This window comes from Grus americana, chromosome 2 (assembly GCF_028858705.1).
Source record: "Grus americana isolate bGruAme1 chromosome 2, bGruAme1.mat, whole genome shotgun sequence".
NCBI classification, from domain to species: Eukaryota; Metazoa; Chordata; class Aves; order Gruiformes; family Gruidae; genus Grus; species Grus americana.
Window position 1 is genome coordinate 152,149,999 of NC_072853.1, and position 22,872 is coordinate 152,172,870.

Sequence of the window (22,872 nt, forward strand, 5' to 3'; positions counted from 1 at the left end):
TGAGGCCACCATCGAAAATTATGTGAACGAGATAAGCTTCCAGCTCATCTAGAAGGAACGATTAAGGCCAGGCTGAAGATATATTGACAGAATGGGGATGGAAAACTGATGCCTGCCCACAGAAGGACAAACTCCTAGCGCTTTCCCAAATTGTGGGTGGCCTATTGTGCATCGCTCTAGTCAATGAGAACATTACACTCATGCATGCAAACCTAATTTGAAAAACCATTATTTAAACTGAACAATGAATGTATTGTAACCTCATCATTCACATACACTGAGCCTCAGCCCTCCATTCTTCTCCAATACATAGTAGCCTCTTCAAAACCCTGTAATTTGATTTAAAAAAAAAAAGAAATCTGTGGGCGTAAAGTTAGCATAGAAGTACACAGACCACTGATGACTCTGTTTTCATCCGCACAGAGCATAAGGCAACCAGATGATTTATTTTTATTGGCACTGCAGACAGATAAGCTTCCACTGTTATGAGGAGAGAAGTGCGGATTGGCCCAGGCTGTCAGTCATAGCATGCCCAGCAGAAAGACTATGAAACCCAATTCAGTAATTACATCCTCCTCAAGGACATATTGTGGAGGAAGGCCAGGATCTCTGCTTCTCCCATTGCACACGGAAATAACCAGGAGTGCTCCTAATCAACCAAGTCACTATTTGCCCTAGGACTGTTGTTGATTTTTGTAAATGTTGTGGCATGTCATGGGACATCATGGCTACACTGCAACTGAATGAAAAATGTCCAACTTCAGATAAGAACTAGACACTGAGGCTGAAAAATACAAATTGTCTACAAGGGTGCAGAGACCTGGTGCTGCAAGCCCATTCACAAACTTCAGTGGGATGAGGGCAAGGGCAAGGTGGAGCATCTCTGCTTGGAGAACTGCATGCCAGGGAGACTCACCAGCTCCCAGGGAGGCTCACCAGCTTCTCCCCCTCTCCCAGGCAGGCTCAGCTCCACATGGTCCACCCAGTACTTGTCAAACCTGTTCACAATCCCCCACCCTACCCCGCAGCCTGTCCCACCACCCCCCTTGACTGCCTCATTCATAGAATCATAGAATCCTAGAATGGTTTGGGTTGGAAGGGACCTCAAAGACCATCTAGTTCCAACCCCCCCTGCCATGGGCAGGGACACCCTCCACTAGACCACATTGCCCAAAGCCCCAGCCAACCTGGCCTTGAACACTGCCAGGGAGGGGGCATCTACAACCTCTCTGGGCAACCTCTTCCAGTGCCTCACCACCCTCACAGTAAAGAATTTCTTCCTAACATCTAATCTAAATCGACCCTCCTTCACTACCCCTTGTCCTATCGCTCCATGCCCTTGTAAACAGTCCCTCCCCAGCTTTCCTGTAGGCCCCTTTAGGTACTGGAAGGCTGCTGTAAGGTGTCCCTGGAGCCTTCTCTTCTCCAGGCTGCACAACCCCAACTCTCTCAGCCTGTCTTCATAGGAGAGGTGCTCCATCCCTCTGATCAGCTTTGTGGCCTCCTCTGGACTCTCTCCAACAGCTCCATGTCTCTCCTGTACTGGGGCCCCCAGAGCTGGATGCAGTACTCCAGGTGGGGTCTCACCAGGGCAGAGTAGAGGGGCAGATTCACCTCCCTCATTGCCACACTTCACCTCCTGCTTCCCACAGGCAGGGAGGGCAGCCTGTGATTATTCTCAGTCTTCCCCTGCGACCACTTCAGCAGGGCTTTCCAGTATACAGAGCTCACCATAACACTTGGTTGTGGCTAATTTATCCAGATCCTACTCTTTCCTTGAAGGAGACCTTGATTATCATGCAAATTACATTTTTACCCTGTTCCTCTGAGATCTCAAGTGAAAAATGAATTTTTTTTGGATTACAGATTGCTAGAGGATTCTAGCAAGTAAAAAGATCATGAATACAAATGGATGATCAGGGATGAACATCAAATGATATTAACAGCCCTGCAGAATTGCTCCATAGCTTTATACGTCAGTGTTGCACATCTATGTGCCTCCACAGTTGTACTCACACCTCTTGGACGGTAGCATCCTACTTTGTATCCCCTTCCACTGAGAGGGAAACAAGGCAACTCTCTTGCAGCTTCAAGGCCACCAACGAAGACATCCTAAGAAGAGCAAATCACAGCTCAATACACACATGCACATGCCTTGGGCATGTCTGAAAGCACCCACAGTGGGGAGCAGAGCTACTCGATTTTTGGGACTTAAAAATGTTCTGCCCAAAATAAAGGGGTTTGTCATTGTTTTTTTAAGTCACTTGTTGCAGAAAAATGTTGCTTTTGAACAAGTTTTTTTCCAGTGGATTTAAAAAATGATATCTGTAATTTATGTTTCCAATTTTTGAAAAAGAAAATACCTCGAGAAATTTGAATTTCATTTGTCCATCCCTGATACCAGGTACCTAATAGCTCAAAACTACCAAAGAGAGTTCTTTCTATTTGTTTCTTTCCACTTGTTTGTCCCTCTCTTTTACCCCCAAAGCCTCCGCAACTGCCTGGATGCCTCCTGCCTTTCCCGCATACCTTGCCAAATCAGTTCACCTGGGTGGCACCAGAACCTCACCACCAATGTCCCCCTGGCATAACCTGCATTTTGGAGAGGGGTGAGCATCCCCCTGTGCCAGCCATGCAGGGGAGGAGCTGTGCCCCAGGTCACCCACGGGTGCTGATGGGACACCCCAGGTCAGACCCCTGGTTGGGTGCAGTGTCCAGGGGCTGCTCCTCTGCTCCTTCTCCTCCCTGTTTTGCAGCAAGGGCTTAGCAAAGGTCTGAGTTTCCTTTAGCCGGCAGCTGGGCGCACTCGGTGCTCTCTGCTGCTGGCATTGAAGATCAGGCCTTGGAAAACAATGTGCTTTTGCACGATGAAATCTGGTTGGAAACAGTAAAGATCTGAAGGCTCCCTCCGATTTGGCTTACCTGAATGTCAGGTCATCTGGGCTGGAGTTAATAAAGAACTCAGGACGGACGGGGACAAACAGTGATGGATTCTGCAAGGAAACCTTGGTCTACGTCAGCTCTGAATATGCCAAACTGCTCGAAGAGAGAAGTCCCTGCTCTGACAGTGCGCCCACCTCCCCGGAGAATCCCACGCATCCTTTTCCCTGGGCACATCCTGCCCAGTACAGGGCCTGAGCACCCCCACGCTGAGCTCAGAGTTTCTTTCCAACGTGGGAGAAGGTGGCAGTCTCCCACATGTGCCATGGGTTGGTTCTGGGGCTGCCTGCACAGGCAGGGCTGTGATAACTCACTTTGGAAGAGGGGACAGGGACAAAGGTGAAAAATGCAGAAAATGCGCTGAAAATGTGACTCTCGGTTGCCATGGCTGTAATCCTCCTTGTAACCCCACACCACCGCAGCTGAAAGACAAAGAGAAGGAGGTTCAAGGCAGCCAGGGGCTCTGCCATGGGGATGCCATGGCCTTCAGAGGACACATGGGGGGATGACAGGTATTGTGAGGGGCTCCTCCTGGCAGGCACTGCTTACGGCGGTGCTCCCTCCCACCGATGTTTCAGGCCCCTGGTGTGCCTGGATTTGGACCCCTTCCGCTGCCAAGGCATGAGTGCCCTCAAAGCAGAGACCCTACCACTGCAACCTACACCCCTCTCCTTGTGGGCATCACACCATGGAATGGGTGTGGTGGGAAGGGACCTCCAGAGGTCATCCTGGGACTCAGGTGACAGCCTTTACCCTGTTTGCCCATCTCCTTCCAGTCAAACATGAGATTATTCCCTTCAGCTGCCAGAGGCTGAAAAAAATATGTTTCAGATCTGATTTTGTACCACTGCAGTTAGATTTTCTGTCCTGTGCAGGGGAAACAATGAAAGGTGAAATCCCTGTAGGGAAGGATTTGTGAAATTCTGTGGGAAATTGGTATCACAGACAATTGTTTCCTGCTGAGGGGGATTTAACAGAACTTTGCAGAAAAGCTGCCTTTTTCAGCAATATCCGCTGCAGCGTACGTAGGCACAAAAGTCTGTCTCTAGCATAAATATGCTTTGCTGCACATTTTCCTGCTACACCTGAAATCTAATATTGGTTAATTCCACCAGGATTTCCTTTAAGAGAGACACCATAGTGTAAATGATAAACCTGTTAAATTGCAAATAAGGTGAAATGGTGGGTGCTTTGGCCTCTGGACAATGAAGACTTTGATTCTTAATGGTAACTATTGAGATTTATCTTCTGAAAACGTGTAGGGAAAATTTATTGGCTACCAGGACAAAATCTTCCTTCCTAAGCAGGCTCATATTGCCAGAAGGCACCAACTTTGTTTCATAACATTTGGTTGAGGATAAAAAAGACACTAATGAGCAGCTTCTTTTTTGTATCTTGTTCCCAGTATTTTGAGAATATGACCTTTATTTCTCCCTGTTGAAGGTACTCTGTTAAAAGAAGCCAGCATTGATAAAACAACGAATAGGACAATTGATGTAATACTAGCTTTTACCATTGTATATGGTCATGGATATGCTTGTACACATCCAGAAAAATCCATTTTTTTCTCTAAGCCGAGACAGCTTTGGTAAGCTACTCTGAGCTGCAATAGTGTTAACAGTGGATGGGAGCAGGTCCTCAGACAAGCTCTCCTCTTCACTCTTCCACTGAACTTAGCAAAGTAGAGTGATGGCATTTGCTGGATTGGATACTGCTGTTCACTGAATGAAGCCCTCTTGCTCAGCTGCCTCTGACAGCTCTAAAATTGAAGCAACGGAGACTTTGACCTAGACAAAAGAAAACTTCTGCTTATAATTATCACAATCGGAACAAAACCAAGAGCACTGTGACTGTTTTATTAATAGTGTGCTTTGCTGCTCCCAACCTTTGCAAAAGCTGTGTATCTGGCTCTCCAAGAATATTACTGCTTGGACCTATTTCATATGGATTGTGAAGGATAAAGACATTCCTGAAAGCTCACTTGCCAGCTCTGCTACTCTGCCAGCACCAGTAATTTGAGAAGGAATGATGGTCCCTTTGAAATGCGGATCGCAGCATGGCTGGAGTACAGGCCCTGGCCAGTTACACACGCATGGACAGATCTACAGACTATTCTTTTTCCATCCCACAGTAGCCCTCATGTTCCTTCTTCGGCTGCTCTGCAGTTTTTCTGCTGAGGACACATGTAGGCAGAAAAGACAAAAAATCTGGTCTTTGAAATAATTTCAGAAACATGCCTCCGTATCAGGCTCTCCTCCTCATCGCAGGAAGAGGATCCAGGGGCAGAAGGCTGGAGCAGGAAGGAACTCAGATCTCATGTTTTCCTCACATGTCTCAGTAATAGCTTTATGAAGAATTAGAGCATTTTTGCAGGACTGAAGGGTGCTGACGGCATCTCGTTTAACATGATAAACCTTGTTTGTCATCCCTAATTTACTGGCTATCAGATCAACTCATCTGTTAGATTGGTATAGTGGCTCCCTGACATCATTGGGAGTGAATGTGCTACATCGATTAAGCTTTTTACCGTCCAGCATGGATTTAGGTAAACTGCAGTAAGTAAAGGGCTTAATGAGAAAAACAGCTGGCACATGTAGAGCCCTACCTGAGACATATATTTGAAAAGTGCAAGTGTCTGTTACACAGACCCCTAACTGCTTTATCAGACAGGACAGAAACCTAGCAAAGCTTAATGATCTCACAGCAAGACATGTGAACGCTGTTGAAAGATGTCTGTCAGATCACCCAAACGGATGCTCAGTCTGCGGGAAGGGGTGCTGCCATCCCAACTAATGAGTTCCCAGCATGCACGCCTCAGCTCGTCATCTACCCCGAGAGCTTCTTGGGAGGTAACTGGCTCTTTCAGGAGCAGGGTGAATAGGCTGTAGTAGAAGAACAACTATGCTCTGTCTCAGTCCCTGTAAGTCACTGGAGTTTGATAACCAGATTTCTGTAACTATTTTGAGCTCTATCTTGAGGAAAGAGGCACGTGGACAGACATACTCTGCAGCGTAGTGGAAGAGTTGGTTAACGGAGGAATTTCATACTGTGTTAGGAATGACTTTAAGCAGTTCTTGTACGGCTTTATTGACAGGTGGCAGTATGAGTGGCTTTGAGCCTGGCGTCCCATGACCCATCCAGCTTCCACACATGGAGCAGCCGCCGGACTGCAGAGTCTACCTGGCTCCACCTTTCCCTATCAAGTCATCAGTAGCAAAGGGTAAATTTCCTAAAGAGGAAATACCTGTTTTCTGTGATGGGTATGTTCATCACTTCTATCCTGGACCCCTCTTGGGGAGTAGGAGAAGGGGAGTGCTCTATGGGGGAAAATGTACCCAAGCCAGGCTAGTGGCAGCCTCTTTCCTTGTCACCCTTGTGCCATGCTCGTCATGACTTCCTGGCTGCAAAGAGCCAGCCAGCACTACTTCCCCCATGGTGGCTATACTGATGGGAAAGAGCAGCACCAGCCATGGTTTGAGCAAGAGCAGGTCCAGCTGCTGAATTCAGAGCCCGGGGCACAGCCGCAGAGCATCTGAACACAGCCACCTCGTCTGCAGGGCTGGATGGCAGAGAGGCAGGAGGCAGGCTCTGGTGGCCAAGCCCAGCTAAGATGGCAGCACCTAGAGTCACCCCATTGCAGAAGTCCAAGTTTTTAAAGAGGTTCTGGGAAGGGGTGTACAAAAGGGGGAACCTAAGTCCTTAGGCAGCTGTGAATTGCTGTCTTGGATTTAGGCACCTAAGTGCTTTTTTGGACCTCATCCCAAACACTTCATTGAGTGAGTGTTGCATTAACAACAGCCCAGTCAGAGGATAAGCAGCAACAGAAATGCTCCAAGTTGCACTTTTAATGCATCCTAGGATGTGAACAAATGATCACTGCAGAAACAGCTGTACTGGGTTGTGGTGTCATTGCCCCAAGCTGTTTCCTTCATCACTTCTACAAGGAAATACCCCTCAGCAGAGCTTTCCTCGCTGGCTTCACTGCAAAACCATCAGCCTAGTGCACTCCAGAAAACTAGCCAGGCTAGTGCCACTAATGGTGTAGAAATGGATTTGCAGCTCCAACCATCCATACTTCTGACCCTATTAGAGAAGAAGGTGGCTCCTGGCAGGCAGAAGAGGATGGCATCTTACAGCAGTATTGTTATTTCTGTAGTGATTATTTGCTTCTTTCCTTAAATATGGAGTGGCCACTTGTAAGGACCTGACCTATGCTCTGAGCTTCACAACTCGCTTTTCAGCTTCCCTTCTGAGATGTGACAAGTACTTCCATGATTTGTGGTGGTGCTGCTCATGACCACTAGGTTCACGTTCAACAGAAGAACAGAGGCTCTTCTACAAATGCTGGGAATTAAATGTAAGGCTGCATGTGCCTTTTTTGACTTTGGGCAAGTGTACTCTGACTTTGGAGGATACACGGTCGCAGGTGCACATTGCCTGCAGGGCACAACAAAAGGCAGAGCTGAAGTAAGAAGACTCATTTCTATTTTAACTTTCTCCTTGGAGTGGATGCAGCTCAGCTTCTCTGATGTTGTCTGCCTGACTGTAAGTTGCATGTGCAGGGGAGGGTTTAATGTCCTTTCAAGCAGCGGTTCATTCGGAGGCTGTCTGGCTGCTTTTCTCCCACAGCCTTCCTGAGGACAGGCAAGGCGCTCCCAAACAGCTTGAAAAAAGGATCTCCTCCTAGGTTCAGGTCTTTGGGAAGTGAAAGGAGGTCTTAGGCGGTCCCACCCAGCCTGGGCAGGGGAATGTGGGGACCCCCCCCCCCGAGTAGTGACTTGCCTGTGGGGATGACTGGGTTTGGGCAGGGTGGCGATGCGGTTAAAGAGTGTGCCTGGTGTAAATGTCCCGCAGCACCCCGGTCTTTAAACAGCCTGCCTCCTGAGAGGAGCCTGCATGACACTTCTCTATCACAGCACTCCAGTACGCCCAAATATCAAGGATGAAGCTTGAGCCAGCAAAAGAAAGGATGTGATAAATTAAGGCTTCCATGGTGACTGTTTCTGATCCAAAGCACAGAAAATATGGTGTAAGTAGAGGTGTAATTCCCACTGATGAGTCTGAGAGCCCTCTAGTGAATCAGGGGGCTGCCTAAATTGTACAGAAAGTGGCCTCAGACCAAAATAACCTAGTAAAATGCACATGGAGGCCTTCTGATTAATCTGAACGAGGCTTTGCCTAATAAAAATCTTCTGTTACATTTGTGCTTGGTTCCATTTTCACTCTGGTCCTGGATAGAAGGGGGGAAATGGAAGAATTTGCCTTGACAAGAAAAGCATTTTGGTATGAGAGCTTGGATTTCTCTACCTTCCAAACAAGATTTCTTTGTAATGTCAGTATCAACTTCTACAAGGTAATTAATAGATTTCAATGACTTTCAAACCCAAATACAATCCCTACAGACCTGCAAACCTTTACAGACATTCTGGTGTTGGTGCTGCAATCCTTTGCAGTTGCTGTAACTTAAAGGTTATCGAGCAAACCATGTTTCCGTAATGATGCACAGATAAGTTCTTGGCAAAAGTACTTTTCCAAAAAAGTGTTTCCTTTCTAGTCCCTCCAAGAGCAATTCAAGTGGAGAGCAGGTAAGAAATGGGGATGACAGCAGTATCTGCAGGAGTGCATACCCTGCTGCAAAATAACATGAAAGCAAATAAGAGTTAAATTCAAGACTAAAATATACATGCACAAGGCAAGTTTATTACTGTGGGATACATCCCCACTCACTCCTCTAAACCTGTCCACCAGCGGGTGTGAGGGGGAAGGTAAGCAGCTTGGTGAGCATGACTCTGTGCAACGGGGATGCTCTGCACAGCTATATTTTTCTTTTTTTGAATTCCCACTTGAAGCAGAGGTGGGTCTGTACCACCCCCACAGATAACAGCACACTCCCTGTGTGATTTCATAGCTTTAAGTCAGGCATTTGGAAAAGATTTTTCTATGAAGAATGGATTTGAGTCATAATCCTTTGACCCCCTGGCCTGTTCAAGATGGCCATGACATGTCATTGCTCTGTGATAACGATTCTCCACGCTGCCTCTGCCTGCTCCCGTGGCGGTGAGCTGCTCCGGGGCGGGCGCATGTCCCTGGCCTCCCTCCAGAGTTCTGGGATCTGTGTAATCTCCAGTGTCAAGATGTGTTTGGATACAGAAAGCCGCGACACTCTGGTGTATGTCAGCTAGATAACAGGAGCATCCCCTCGCCCAAGGAGACAGATGCCTGGTGCTGGGTGTTGAGCCACCGAGGGCTCGTCCCTCTGTGGGCTTTCTGCCTGCTCTTTAACCCTGGATGAGAGTCACATCTTCAAGGGGCTGTTCTTTGGAAGATAAACATAGCTTTTCTGGTTCAAAAATTACAAGCCATTTTCACATTTTTTCTCTTTAACAGAGAAGGACTGTAATTTCAGCTTTTTGGGTGAGGCTTTTTGTGGGAACACACTGGCATGAAGGGGTCTTGCAAACTCTTATTGAACTTTTTGAGTACTGCTATTACAGACAAGACTTTCGTCATGCTCTGCCCTTGCTACTGTGCTCAACTTCTCCTAAGAAAAAAAACCCAAACAACCTACTACAGATAGTTTTCTCCCCTTGATCTCATAAAACCAGCTCATGCAGATCTACAGGAGGGAGGCAGTATTTCAGAAAGAACAGTGCTGCCTTTTGAAACATAAGATTTAAAAATTAATGTTACCACAGCTAAAAGCTGAAACTGGTGAGTTAAACTTAAATAGTTATTATTTAAGTCCTTATGGAGCTAGTAGGAACTACGCGACAGACCATTTATAAAGGAGCCTTTCTGTTATGTGCTGTGGTTTTGTATTAAAACGCAGCATTTCGGCGATGCTCCCCCTTCCCCAGCGTGAAGCTGTGCTCCTCAGGAAGGGCTTGCTGCAGAGGCTCAGCGCCAGCGGTACCCAAAGCCACGCTGCTCAAAGCATGGCGAGTGCTGTGGGAAGGACGGTCGCTCAAAGGCATTTATCTCCTGCCTTCTGAAGACAAGCAGGAGGACTACCATGCCAATAGCTGGCCCACAGCCTAGAGCCCCATCCCGCAGCGCGCCGCTGCCTTGCTGTGCGCAGGTCCCTCAGCACCCCCATGCCTCTCTAAATGGCAGTGACTGGGGCTGGGGGAAGGGCGCAGCCTGCTCTGGGGCAGGTTGCCTTTATTTTCCCAATCATTACAGCCTGGCCAAAGCTTTGAAGAGTGCAACCCCTCCAGACTCTATTTCTTGATATTTACTGCCGTAACTGTAGGTTCTTTTGCCATCAGTATATATTTTTGTTGGTTCCTTCTAAACCTCAGGGCTTCAGTTATATCTTACAGCAGTGATTTTCACAGCCTAACTGTATCAGTGTAAATAAATAAGAATCCTTCTATCAGTACTGTATTTGCCATATTCCAGCTAATTGTTTATGCATATACATTCAGGAAAGGGAGGAGACATTCTCAAACCGCCTATCCTGTTTCTACTTTATCACCCTGTCCCTTGTGCATCTCCTGCCCCACTATTTCAGACTCTATTCTCCCAGATAAAGAGCTGCTCAGCACACACTATGTGTTCACAAGTTAAATTATCTGTATTGCTAAGAATAAGTTTGCAACTGTTTTGAAGGTGAAGTTGCTTTTTTTTTTTCCCAAAGTAGATTAAATAGAATCATAGAATCGTTTGGTTGGAAAAGACCTTTAAGATCTTCAGCAATTAGTTTCATGAAAAAGGAAAATAATTTTTAACTAACACCTGTGGGCAACTTGAGTTTGCTCTCATCCTTCACAGGTCAGTATCTGAACTTGCCAAGGTAAATCTGGAGTCGCAGTTGGATGGTGCTGAGGTGTAGCTAGAAATTTGGTGGGAGGACAGGGTGGATCCTACTGCTTGACTAGACCTGCACTGGGTATCAGGCATGTCCTGATGGGCTGCTGAGTGTTGGCTGGGAGCTGCTGAGCACTCACAAGTAATGGTGAAGTGGACATTTCCCTGGAGACCATCAACATCTTGTGGTAATACATGAGATCCGACCAGGGCCTGTTCTTCTTTTACCTTATCTGAAGTGTGTTTTCCACCAGCACTAGTCCACACAGTGATGTTAATGGGATCCACAGCTCTTGCTAACCCGTTCTTTTTGATTAGAGAAATCAAGCTAAAACCTTGTCTCTGCTTGGAAAAAGACCACTTCCCAGCTGCACATCTCTCAGCCATGACCTCACTTCCCAGTGTCCATGAGACTTAACAAGTGAACTTTACATCACTAGAAGGAATGACGATGTGGCAGTCACAGCTCAACCTCCACATGTACCCTCATGAAGATCGATGGATCTGCGATAACTTCTGTACTGTACTATTTGTGTACCCTTGTACGTAATGCATCAAATGTGTATTACTTTATTAAGTGAATGCAAGGATTAGCCTTCTCTAGAGTAGTAAGCATCCAAATTTTAAACTAGGAAAAATAGAATAGATCCAACACCAATATGCTTTACTGCTGCGTAGCTATTCCCCTTTCATCTTCCCCTACCTTTGGGGATGACCCTCTCCCTCCCCAGTCTCAACACCTTGCTGGGAGGCCAGCTGGAGCTTCTAACGCTTCTTGAGAGCTTTTCAGCTGAACGACTGTATAAATATTTTGGTCGGGAAACTCTCCTGAAAAATGAGGCCTAACTGTTCTGTTCCTCAGCGGGGCGACGGGGGTAATTACTGTGATAACTTCCCATCTCTCCTGGGTGTTATGATGAGAAACTCATTAATATTTGCTGAGTACCCTGAGCCAAGTCCTTGAATGAAAGAGCTGTGAGGATTATTTTAACAATATTTAGCACTTCAAAAGTTTTGGAAGCGCTACCTAATTTTCCCAAATGTAAACCAACTAAATTCTGAAGGGTAATTTGTGTGCCACACCTCTTAGCCTTTTCGGCAATTTTCACAGTGCTCAGGAACACACACAGTGTGGGTGTGAACTCCCTCTGTGTTAACTAGTCTTTTATTTTTTAGCTTTTTTCCCCCCATTTTTCCTTCCCTCCAGCACACATTTATGTGTCCTACTTCAGGACTCTGAGGTATATCTAACAGACACGATAGCTGAGTGAAGTGTTTCCCTCTATTCAGTACACTCCCATCCCATCTGCTTCTCTGGGATGCTTAGGAAGCAATAAAGCAGTTCAAGAATTGAATCTCCAATACCAGGTCAAAATACAGCTAAAGAAGCACCAAAGAACTGGCAAATGAAAACATCCCCTCTCCACGGCAATGCTTAGTGTTTCCCTTGATGTAGCAATAAAATATCTGAAGCTCCTCTGTTCCAAACTAAAAAGAGGTGCCAATTCTATAAACAGGTGATTACTGGTGGGATGGGTAATGTGACATGTTTTCTTGCAAAAGGGTAATAGCTGTTTTGTTTATGGCTAGCATCTGTTCTAAGAAAGTTTAATATATCATGGCTGTAACACGCCATATAGGACGGACAAGAGGAAAAAATAAGCACGGGTTTAATAGCACATCTGTGGCTAGTTAGTTATGGTAAACTTCAGGTATGTGGTGATTTCAGCATATGTTCCTAAATACATTCCTGGCAACTGGATCTAAGACAAAAACTGTTACAGTCTTTCAGGGAATAATTAATGCACCTAGTCACTTCAAACCACACCAATTTATGAAGAAATCTGCTTGATTTCTGATTTCAACGTAAAACCCGCTAATACAAGATCACCTCCAGAAATGAGGCCCCAAGCCTGCAACAAGCTTGGTAGGAATGGCAGGAAAGCTCTGGCCCCGAGCAGCAGCGCTGGTGATGGGACATAAAACATAAACAGAGGACTCCCGATCAGGAAGGTTTTGAGGCCAGAGAGAATTATAAAGGCATAAAGCAGCAATAACTTGCACTGAGCAGAGCAGGACTTCCCATCCACTCACCACAGCAATGGCACGCAGCAGTGCTGTTGCTGAAGAGCTGGCTGGCGTGCAGCATGCCTCTGTGTTTTTCCTTTTCCTTTCCTTGCGCATTAATTCATCTGTATTTCCCCCATCTGGCCTGTCTCTCTCGTGTTTGTGTGTTTCTGTTTTCCATGATTTCTGTCCATAATGGCCACTCACTCAGACTTGCAGGCGCTGCTCTTCATCTCCCGAGGAGCCAAGCCCTGGCGTTCCCCGCTTGCCCCGGCATGCGGACCCCACGGGATGCTGATCTGAACCTGACCGCTGTGACACAGGGGATGGCTTTAGGGCTTGCTGGGCTTCTGCAGCCCCTCCATGCTTCTGTCCAGCTACTCACCTTTGCCGCACACAGACACCGTCAGCTTTTGATTCATGGTTTCTTTGCCCTTCTCCTTGCCCCCTGCAAGCCATGCAAAGCAGATGGGTAATATCAGCTCTCTCCTCTGTTGCCCCATCGTGTCACCCTGACCCATCACACTGATTTTCACCCATCTCAGGAGTCCACCGTGGCAGGGCAGAGGCTTTAGCGCTCTTTTCTCTTCCACAAACCCCATTTGTATGCTTCTATCGCAGCCACATTTAGTCCTTCCAGCCTTTTCAAGGCTGAAGCTCTGAACTGAAGAATGTCTGACTATGGTCCCCTTCTCCAGAAAGAGCCACGAGAGAGAGATCTCCCCAGGTAGCAGCAGGACCGTGGACTTTGCAGGAGAGCAGTGCTTCATCAGTTGTGCACATTTACTCTAACCACCAAAAAGCAGAATTGCTTTCCTGCCTCCTCTGCTTTTCTTCATCTTTGCCCTTCTCCTGGCAGTCACGGTCTGCATTGCAGTAGCCACCTGAGACCACAACCCTGTTGATCTGGGCACTGAGCTAAGGCAAAATCAGAAACAACACCTGCCCAAAGAGTTTGCTGTCTAACAGGCAGAGGGCAAGATGCAGCAGGAGCAAAGGGAGTCCCTGAAAGCCGTGCTGCCGCTGGGAAGCACAGCACTCAGACTTCCAAAACCACAGACTGATGGCTTCATGTGTTACAACAGGTCTCTGGGCAATCCTGCTTGGATGTGACTTGGGGCTGCCAGTCATCATCAGTCGTTAATTGTGAATCCAGCCCAAGAGATGATACCTCAGATTGTCTCAAAAATCTTGCAGTTTGTTTTCTGGTGTCTGACCATGGGGCTATATTCAGCTCAGGTTTTCAGGCTTTTCTGGAGAGCTATAAGCACGGACGGCTGTTTTCCTTTTTTTAGGAGGAAAGGTCTGTTTCTCAACTCAGGGCCCTTTGACTTCACTCGGGGGAAATCTTCAGTGACTGCAGGACTCCAAACAAATCCGCAGAAGTGCCTCCTTCCAAGGCCTGCACCTCCCTTTGCAGCCCAGAAAGTGTTTTCAGAAGAGGTGTAACAAAAAATATGCCCAGGTGCAGAGAGGCAGCTCTGAGGTGTGCTCTCCTCTGCGCTTTTATCGTACTCTCTGCAGGCTGTGACCTCCTGAAGACAAAAAGATGTCCCTTCCCTTCACCTTGACATTGTCCAGTAAATGATCCAGATTTCCTTTGCTGCAGTGGCAGCTCCGGCCTGTGCCCCCACTTCTTCCATCCCCTAAAGCCAGTGCCACAGCAGCTTTCCCAACGGAGAGCCAAGAGCTCCAGCAGCGGGGACCTGCTCTGCACAGTGCATTGTAACTACCCAGTGGGGAGCAAAAGCTTTTTGGCTCAAGAAGGAGGGATGTAAACAGCACTGTCTCCTGCAACCAAGGAGAGCAAACAGCTCAGAGCTGCAGACATGCAGACGAGAAAATTATCCTGGAATTTTTTCATACAAGACAGTAGAGACAGGTATTTTAAAACCCCACAACTCCCAATTTGCCTGTCAGAGTCAAGGTATTTAAATAATAAACCGTAACTTGTGCCAGCACGGCTTCCTTGATGGAAATCCATACTATCGTCACACCCACAAGAAGCTGCTCTGTGACAAAAACTAAACTTTCTACTGAATTATTTTGTCAGCTACAAGGCTTTACCATGGGAAAGTATGGGGGCTTCCCAACCAGAAAAGCCACAGAGTACTCCACAGGTACCCTGCAGGGATGGGGTGTAAGATGCCTGCGCAGGGTCCTGCTGGAGGTCCCCCTGCCGCCGGTGGCATTGCTTTTGGTGAGTGCTTCCTGTGCCAGCGGCTGCAGGCTCAGAGCCTCCCTGCTGGAAGACAAAAGGAAATATTGGTAGGAAAGCAGGTCAATGACAATTACTCCCAGCATCCTATGAAACCGGGGCACCAGGAAACCTGTACTTGGTTCTGGGCTCTCCTGCAGATTTGTCCCATGACCTTGGTGGACTCATCATCTAACTTCACTGCCCTTGTTTTCCCTCAATTAACCAGAGCACATATTGAATAGGATTCAATTTATGAACATGTGTAAAGAGCTTTGATAGCCTAGGGTAAAAGTCAATTAAGACATGGTGAGCAGTTGATGGGCCCAAGCAATTGCTGAAGTAAATGGTTCACAAACATACTTTTTCAAGAGTGCCATTAAACCAAAACAGATTTGCAAATTATTCACCTGTTTCTAGAGGCCGAATAAATGACCGGGAGGGGAGAGGTGGGGGAGCAGGCAACAAGCAACACTTCAAAAATGCTTGTGGATGTCACAGTGAAAACCATGGTGAGGACAAGCCCTTTGGGCGTGCGTCCAGATGCTGGAAGGCACAGTGAGCTTTGAAAGGGTCTCCTCGGGTCCCTCTCCATCCTTGATGGACCCCAGTCTTCCCTTCTGCAGATTTTCCTTGTGCTGAGAAAGTTGATGTCTGTCTTTCCAGCTGAGCCATGTGTCGAGCTCAGCTGCAGAGGGAGGGGGCAGGAGGTGCCTGTTCAGCTTTTCAGAGAAAACAACCTGCCCCGTGTAAGAGCGTGTTCCCAGCAGAGCTGCTGCTGCTGCCGGGGTGAGCTCCTGGGTCAGGCCCTTCCGGGTTATCTCTCTGGAAGGATGCACTGCAGTTGGACTGTCCTCAACCCAGCTTCGCAGTTAAGCACTCAGGGAACAGGACTGTGACAGGCAGGTTTTGGTGCTTGAAGCTAACCAGACCTTCCAGGGTTCGGCTTTTTTAGTGCCTCATGCATGCTTCACCACCAGTACAGGTCATCAGCTCCCCAGTGCACAAGGCAACATGTGATCAAAGGGCTGGAGCACCTCCCCTATGAAGACAGGCTGAGAGAGTTGGGGTTGTTCAGCCTGGAGAAGAGAAGGCTCCAGGGACACCTTACAGCAGCCTTCCAGTACCTGAAGGGGCCTACAGGAAAGCTGGGGAGGGACTGTTTACAAGGGCATGGAGCGATAGGACAAGGGGTAATGGCTTTAAACTAAAGGAAGGTACATTTGGATTAGATATTAGGAAGAAATTCTTTACTGTGAGGGTGGTGAGGCACTGGAACAGGTTGCCCAGAGAGGTTGTGGATGCTCCATCCCTGGAAGTGTTCAAGGCCAAGTTGGATGGGGCTTTGGGCAACGTGGTCTAGTGGAGGGTGTCCCTGCCCATGGCAGGGGGGTTGGAACTAGATGGTCTTTGAGGTCCCTTCCAACCCAAACCATTCTATGATTCTATGATTCTATGTTTCCAGGGATGGACTAGAGGAGGATCGGTGGATCCCAGGCAGGATCCCTAGTCCCACGGCGTGTGCTGAGGACCCTGCGGGGTGAAAACAAAACAAAAGAAAACAAGGGAAAAAATAAAAAGGGGAGGAAAAAGGAAAAAAAAAAAAGATAAAAATCCCCCAACGTCTTTTCGGTGAAGAAACAGGCGCTTTCTCGGCTGGGATGCTCCGCACCGGCGGCCAGGGGAGCGCAAAGAGCCGCCCGCGGGTGGGGCGGGGGGAGGCGGGACGGGGCGGGGGGGGGGGCGGGCGGGGCGGTACCGCTCCGCCCGCCCCCCCCCCCGCCCCGTCCCGCCTCCCCCCGCCCCGCCGTGGGCTCGGCGCCTCCCGGCTGCCGCGGCCGCTGAGCGCGGCGGCCCCAGCCGCCACCCGAGGGTCTTACGGCGGCCGCCCGGAGAGGTGAGTCCCGGCAGGTCGTGGAGAAGGTAGCGGGTAGCTGGAGGAGCGGGGTGGTGGGGGAACGATGGGAGGGCTCGGAGGTGTTCCAGGGTACCGGGGGACACATCCTTTGGGTTCCCATCCCTGCTCCGGCCGCTTTGCACCTGCTCGTTCCTCTCTATCCCCCCATCGCCCCCCGTCTTTCTGCCGACATCCCGAGCCCTGCTTAGGGCCCGGTTCCCCCGGGGAGCTCGCCTTGAGCAGGAGTCCCAGGGAAGTTGGTCGGTGCCGCTTCGCTGGAGCCGCTCACCTTTATTTAACGCCCATTGCTGCCGTCCGCTGCGCCCGGGACCGGGGAACCGGCTGCGACTCGGTGGTGCTGGGTCCCATTGACACCGACCGGGATGTGGCATCAAGGTCTGAAACATCAACCACCACTCCTCTCGGTGTTTGTTCTTATTCTGATATTTACACAGCAGTCAAATGGATCTTTTGGGGTTATTTCCTTTTTGGTGGTTGTTTTAAACCATGCACAGTTGCAAAGGAGATGAGGAGAAAAAAAAAAAAAAGCTGTCATGTCAGAAGGAGATCTGTGCTGTTATGTCATTTCATAATTGCCTCAGAATTACAAATTATGGCCTTAGTCTGCCGCTGGATCTGCGCCAAAGGACTCTTACGTCTATTAAGGTTGGTGGGGTTTTTCCTTTCTTTTTTTGTCAGGAGTTGAGAATAATGGCTTTTTTGTGGCACGGACCCTACATGTTAACTTACTCTGTGTCTTTAAGTGAAAATACAATATAACTGTTCTGAGTAGTCAGTCTGATCCACACAGTCAAGACATTAAATCTTGGCTAATGACAATGAGAATTGTGTCCTGCTGAAAAGTATTCAGCTGCACTTCTTTGCGTGAGCTGAAGCATTTTCTCTTTGTTACTTTAAAAGTTCTGATTCTGCCCAGAAACGCTGTTGCTGTTTGTGGTAACAGACACATGGGAAATAGCAACCTTCCAGCTTCAAACTAAAGAATATCAGATTAATGACAGAGAAGGGCTCTGCAGTTGAGAGACGCAGCCACTGCGAGAGCCTCAATTTGTGCCAGTGCTTAGTTTGTAATCACAGAGGCTAGACCTACAACGCTCTTGCAGTTCTACCACTCAGCATGGTACCGCTTGGAGGAAAAAAGTGTGGTCATGCCAGCTATTCCCTTTGCCAAGGATGCTGAGGGCAGCAGGAGTCCAGAGGAGGTCAGGGCAGGTGGCTGCTGCGAGGCAGAGAAGCCGGGCAGGGCTGTCGCCCTCAAGGCAGGATGCTCGCCTAAGCAGTGCCACTGGGGCATGTTGTAATACCAACTAAAATATCAACTTAGTCTGTTGTTTCAAAGGCTGGGCCCACTTCTGCATCCTCCCTTCCTATGGTGATGTTCAGGATTTCTCCATGCTGCAACATATACACGCCAGCTCTTGGAAAAGACGGATCTTTCAGAGTCTGCCTGGCTGTGTGTATCAAGTGGCATATTACAGTAGTATATTGTTCTTTAGATGCATAATTTCGCTGGCCTCTTATGACCTAAAAAGCACACAGAAAATAAACAAGGGCATATTGTTTGGTGGGAAGGATGCAGAAAATTCTTCTGCCTTAGCCGTTAGTTAGGGAAAGATTACTTTTAAGTGTTTCTCCTGATTGTCAGAGAAATGACATGGCACATGTGAGCTTGGTTTTTGCCAAGCAGGCTTTATTTGGAAGGTGAGGCATTTCTGAACTTCTCGGTCACCTTGGAACTAGTTACAAGTGCATAGCAAAGTCCTGCCCAAATCTTCTCTTCTAATTAATTTGGCCAGAGGCCATCCTAATTAACCTTGAGGGAGTTCAGGGGTGGGAAAGCTTGGTATGAAACAATTGTTCTCTTGTAATTTGCTGTTCACAATATGTTGACCAAGCCATGAGCTGCATCTCTAAAATCCTCTGGGTCTCTTGCTGAAGCCATTACAGCGGTTTATTTGGGTTTTTTAACAGATGTTGTTTTCCACTTCTTGAGTGGAAAGGGTTATCTCACTTTCTGCAACCTCGTTATTGTGCTTTGTTTCAAGAACCAGCGGACTCAGGCTTGCTGGGGAAGCTTACTCACCAGTTCCAGCTATGAAGGAAGGGGTTGGTCAGCCTTTCAGCAGTCTTGATGCGATCCTTAAGGTCACTATGTGAACTGATGGCATCTTTGCACATCTACCTAGAGATAACCCTCAGTTCTTCTGGTATTGGCAGTGTCTGCAGAGAACAAAAATCAGCAGCAGCCTCTTCATCACCCAAGTGTGTTACAGTTAGGATATTAATAGTATTTGTCAGCCATTACTTGGACCATTTCAAATGGTGGGGTAAGGGAAGGGGTTTTGAAATCTAAGCTAGTCAAAACCAGAAAAAAATGTTAAAGACTGAGTTCGGTTTTTTGAAAGTGCCGAGGGTACCCTGCAAGTCACCAAGTGCATGATGAAGGGGGAAAAATTAACAGCCATTTCTGAAATTTTAGGATGGTCCCTCTTGCCCCGTCATGATGATGGCTGCTCACCTTGTTGGTCCAGGGGTCTCATCCATGCTCAGGAGCTGGGTCACCTCCCACCAGCCTGGGCTTGCCTCACGGGCAGGCAGCCCTGCCCAGCACACGCAATGCCTCAGCAGCACAGCGGCGCTGGCGGGTAGGCTTCTCCAGCGTCTGTCTTATTTTTTCCTACGCTAATGCATACAAATGCTACTTTGGCATTTATTTTCTGGTAGTGCAAGGGGTCGGAGGGAAATCCTGCTGAGACTACAAGGCAGGACACACAGATGCAAGAAAGAAAGATCAAAGGCATCTATAATGCAGGAAGAAGCAGAGGGTCAATCCAAAAGAGAGGGCATTTGATTATACATACAAGGGTAATATAAAAGGGATAACAACAGAGGAGAGGATGGTAATGTCTGAAAATGGGTAAACAAACAGAGGCATAAGGCTATGCTGAGAATTTATTTACTCCAGCAGACACAATCCTTATCTCTTTGAAAGAGGAGAAGACCACACCAACCTTGGAGCGCCTCCTCTCCCAGCCACGTTTGTGAGCGGGAGAAAGTGTTTGTTTACGGATCTCTCCTCCCCAAGTCCTGGCCTGATGGGCTGGCCCGTCCTGCTGTGATTAGTAGGATGCTGATGTGTGTAATCCTTTTGATCACGGAGCCCAGGCTCTATAAGTCATGTCACTGTCACCTCAAAGAAGTTCAACTATATGTGATGGATCCCTTATTAAAAATTTGTACTTCCAAAGATTTAATACAGTTATTATTGAGGTTTGGGGTGGGTTTTTTTTTTTTGGCTTGAACAGATGGAGAGCTTTTCTGTTAAAAACATGCAAACGATAATAGTGATCCTAGTACAATAATAATGTAGTCCTAGTGTGGGAGTAGCTTATTAGCACTTTGCCCATAGGTATTTTAGGTGGGATGATTAGCCCTTAACATCTTGATTTTAAGATGTGAACAACAAATGTGATTCTGTGTGCTTTGTTCCACCAGAGTGGATTGCTCTTTACCAAAGTGTCATTAACAGCATGGAAACATTCATCCAAGTCCTAAAAAATATCCTCTTCTGCAGTTCCTTTTTGGGAGGGAAAGAGTTGGCTAATTACACTTTGTTTAATAAATGTACTATTTTGTTCTCCTGTTGTGACAAACAAAAGCTGTCATTTGAGGAAATACACCATATGCTGCCAATTGGTCGAAGGACTGGTTATATCTGGAGCACAGAGTAGCAGTGAGTGCTCTTTAACAATTGCCCCTTCTCTGAAAAAAATCTGGACCGATTTCAGTGGAGTAATGTGCTGCTCTGTCATCGGTGGAAGCAAGCTGTTGACATTTTGAAAACCAGCTAATACGAGCAGCGGTATCTGTGGATACTTGGACGTTTCCTCTCTCCCTTTTATGTGTTTACTTCTATTTGGATGCCTATGAGCCTCAGCGAATCAGTGCTCAGTTGGGGCTGGATTGGTCTATGGCAAATTTAAAAATCAACCTTATTTTGGATACAAACTCCCATCCATGCACTGTCAGACACACATTTCAGCTTTGTGTGAACCCAGTACTCAAACACCCACATTACTTTAAAAAAAAAATAAAATCTAACTCTCTACCATTTTTTCTTGGCAAATCTGATAAGGCAAGCTTTGAAATATGACTTGAAACCTAACAAACGGGGCTGGCAACCCCTGGAGAGCAGCCGTCACTCGTTAAGGTCTCCCCCAGGAGATGCTCTGCACTCTCTTTCATGCCACAGTGGGTTTGCTGATGTATCTGCACCGGTGAGATACAAGACAGGAATAACTACCTTCTTAGAGTTAAATAAACTCTTTAACACTCGCTCCTCTTCTCCTCCCCACTTCCTGATTTTATTTGAGACACGTCGTATCATTAATTTATTCTCTGGCACAGTTCCTTGGTGATTTCAGTAAGGACTTTTTGCTCAAAGAATGCAAAGAGGATGTGAGCTGTAATTTTCACTGTCTGTGAATCTCTGTGTTAGAGAAAAAATGTGAACCCTCCTGCCTACAGGTAATGAGGGTTAAACACAGAAATTCACAGATTTCTTTTTAATTTCTGTGAGATGAATGGGAGAGACATGCAGGCCTGGGAAGACGTGCGAAGCCAACGTAAAGTTGGCTCAATGACTTTGGCACGTCTTCTTCCCACGTAGTCAGCAGAGATGATGGTGCATTTAGCACTAGTGGCTTTGAAGCCCGCGGTGTTGGCTGCAATGGGAATTTTTTTGAAGCTTTGTCTGGTGTGTGTCCATGATCTGATACAAGTCCTCTGGTCAGGACTCTATTCCTGTTCCTCCACTCAGGTCATCTACTGACTCTTCTCTGTGTGGGATCCTTCAATGTGAGCGTGTCCCTTGTGTCTCAGTCTCCCCATCCCTTCCATCCCTGGAGGAGGGGCAAAGTTCCTCTTCCTACTAAGTGGTGCTTGCCACCTTGCCAGGCCGGCCTGCCCTTGGCATCCCCTCACTCTTCCCTGCAGAGGAGAGGATGTCAGGACAGGGGGGGTGCAAGTACATCATTAGTGGCATTTTGTGATAAAGTGTTCGTTTTCCTTTGGACAGTAGCATCGAGGAAAAAGCCACATTGTAATTCAGGCAGGGTGGCTGTTTGTAAGACTGGGAATCTCTACAGAAGGGTTTTGATTTTGTTGGATAGAAGATCAGACTGGTAAACAAAGTCTTGTGTATGATGTATTACCTTGGGGAGTTGTGCTTCAGACCCCACTTCTTTGTACATCCCCAGAGGACTTCAACTTCCAATGCACCATTCCTCCTAAGCTGTATGTGGCTCACCATGGAGGTACGTGGAGGTTCATGTGAGCATACAAAGCCAGGGAGCCAGCCCCCATAGGAGGGAACAGAGGCAAACGAACTATAACTGAGGAATCAAGGTAGGAAATAATATTTGAAGTCCGGCAACTCCAGGAGTGGGGCATGCCAACAAAACAACACCTTTTTTGGGGGGAGGGAGGGAGAGGAGGAAGGTAAAAATATTTTGTTTCAATCCCAGATCCCTCGGTTCTGAGGCAGGATCTGCTTCATCTCCACTGTTCCTTATAAATCTTCATTTAGCCTATTCTTGAAAACCTCTGTTGATGGAAATTCACAGCCTCCCAGCATAACCAGTGGTTAACTATCATCATGGCTAGACAGTTCCCCCTAGTATCTAACCTAAATCTCGCTTGCTGCATGCTAAGCCAGTCCCTTCAGTTTCCACATCTGCAGGGAGCAGGACAAGATTAGCACTGCCTTTTAGCAGCCTGACGTATTTGAAACTTGTTATCATCTCTCATTCTCTCACCCTCATTCCTCCTCCCTTTTCTTTCAGCTAAACAAACCCACTTCTTGTAGCCTCTTCTCAAGGGGTCACACTTCCTAAACTTTTAATTCTTGTGAGCAACTGGCAGGGAGCAGCATCTGGCTTGA

At 47.4% G+C, this 22,872-nt stretch overlaps 1 protein-coding gene and 1 long non-coding RNA gene across 8 annotated transcripts in view; one reads left to right on the top strand and one right to left on the bottom strand.

Annotated features, from left to right (window-relative positions):
• Positions 1 to 22,872, top strand: part of JCAD (junctional cadherin 5 associated) — a 64,139-nt gene that overhangs the window by 17,151 nt on the left and 24,116 nt on the right. For 5 of the 7 annotated variants that reach the window (XM_054815482.1, XM_054815484.1, XM_054815483.1 and 2 more), the window contains exon 1: positions 16,814 to 16,910. The exons of 1 other annotated variant lie outside the window; for it this stretch is intronic. The gene's annotated coding sequence lies outside the window, so the exon portion shown is untranslated. Of the gene's footprint in view, positions 1 to 16,808; positions 16,911 to 22,872 lie in introns of those variants that run through there. One more of the 7 variants, XM_054815487.1, reaches the window with a different exon arrangement.
• LOC129202528 (uncharacterized) lies at positions 15,858 to 19,119 on the bottom strand. The gene is made up of 3 exons (XR_008575735.1): positions 19,015 to 19,119; positions 17,200 to 17,394; positions 15,858 to 16,546 (listed from the first exon to the last, which is right to left on the bottom strand). It is a non-coding gene; the product is annotated as an uncharacterized LOC129202528 (long non-coding RNA).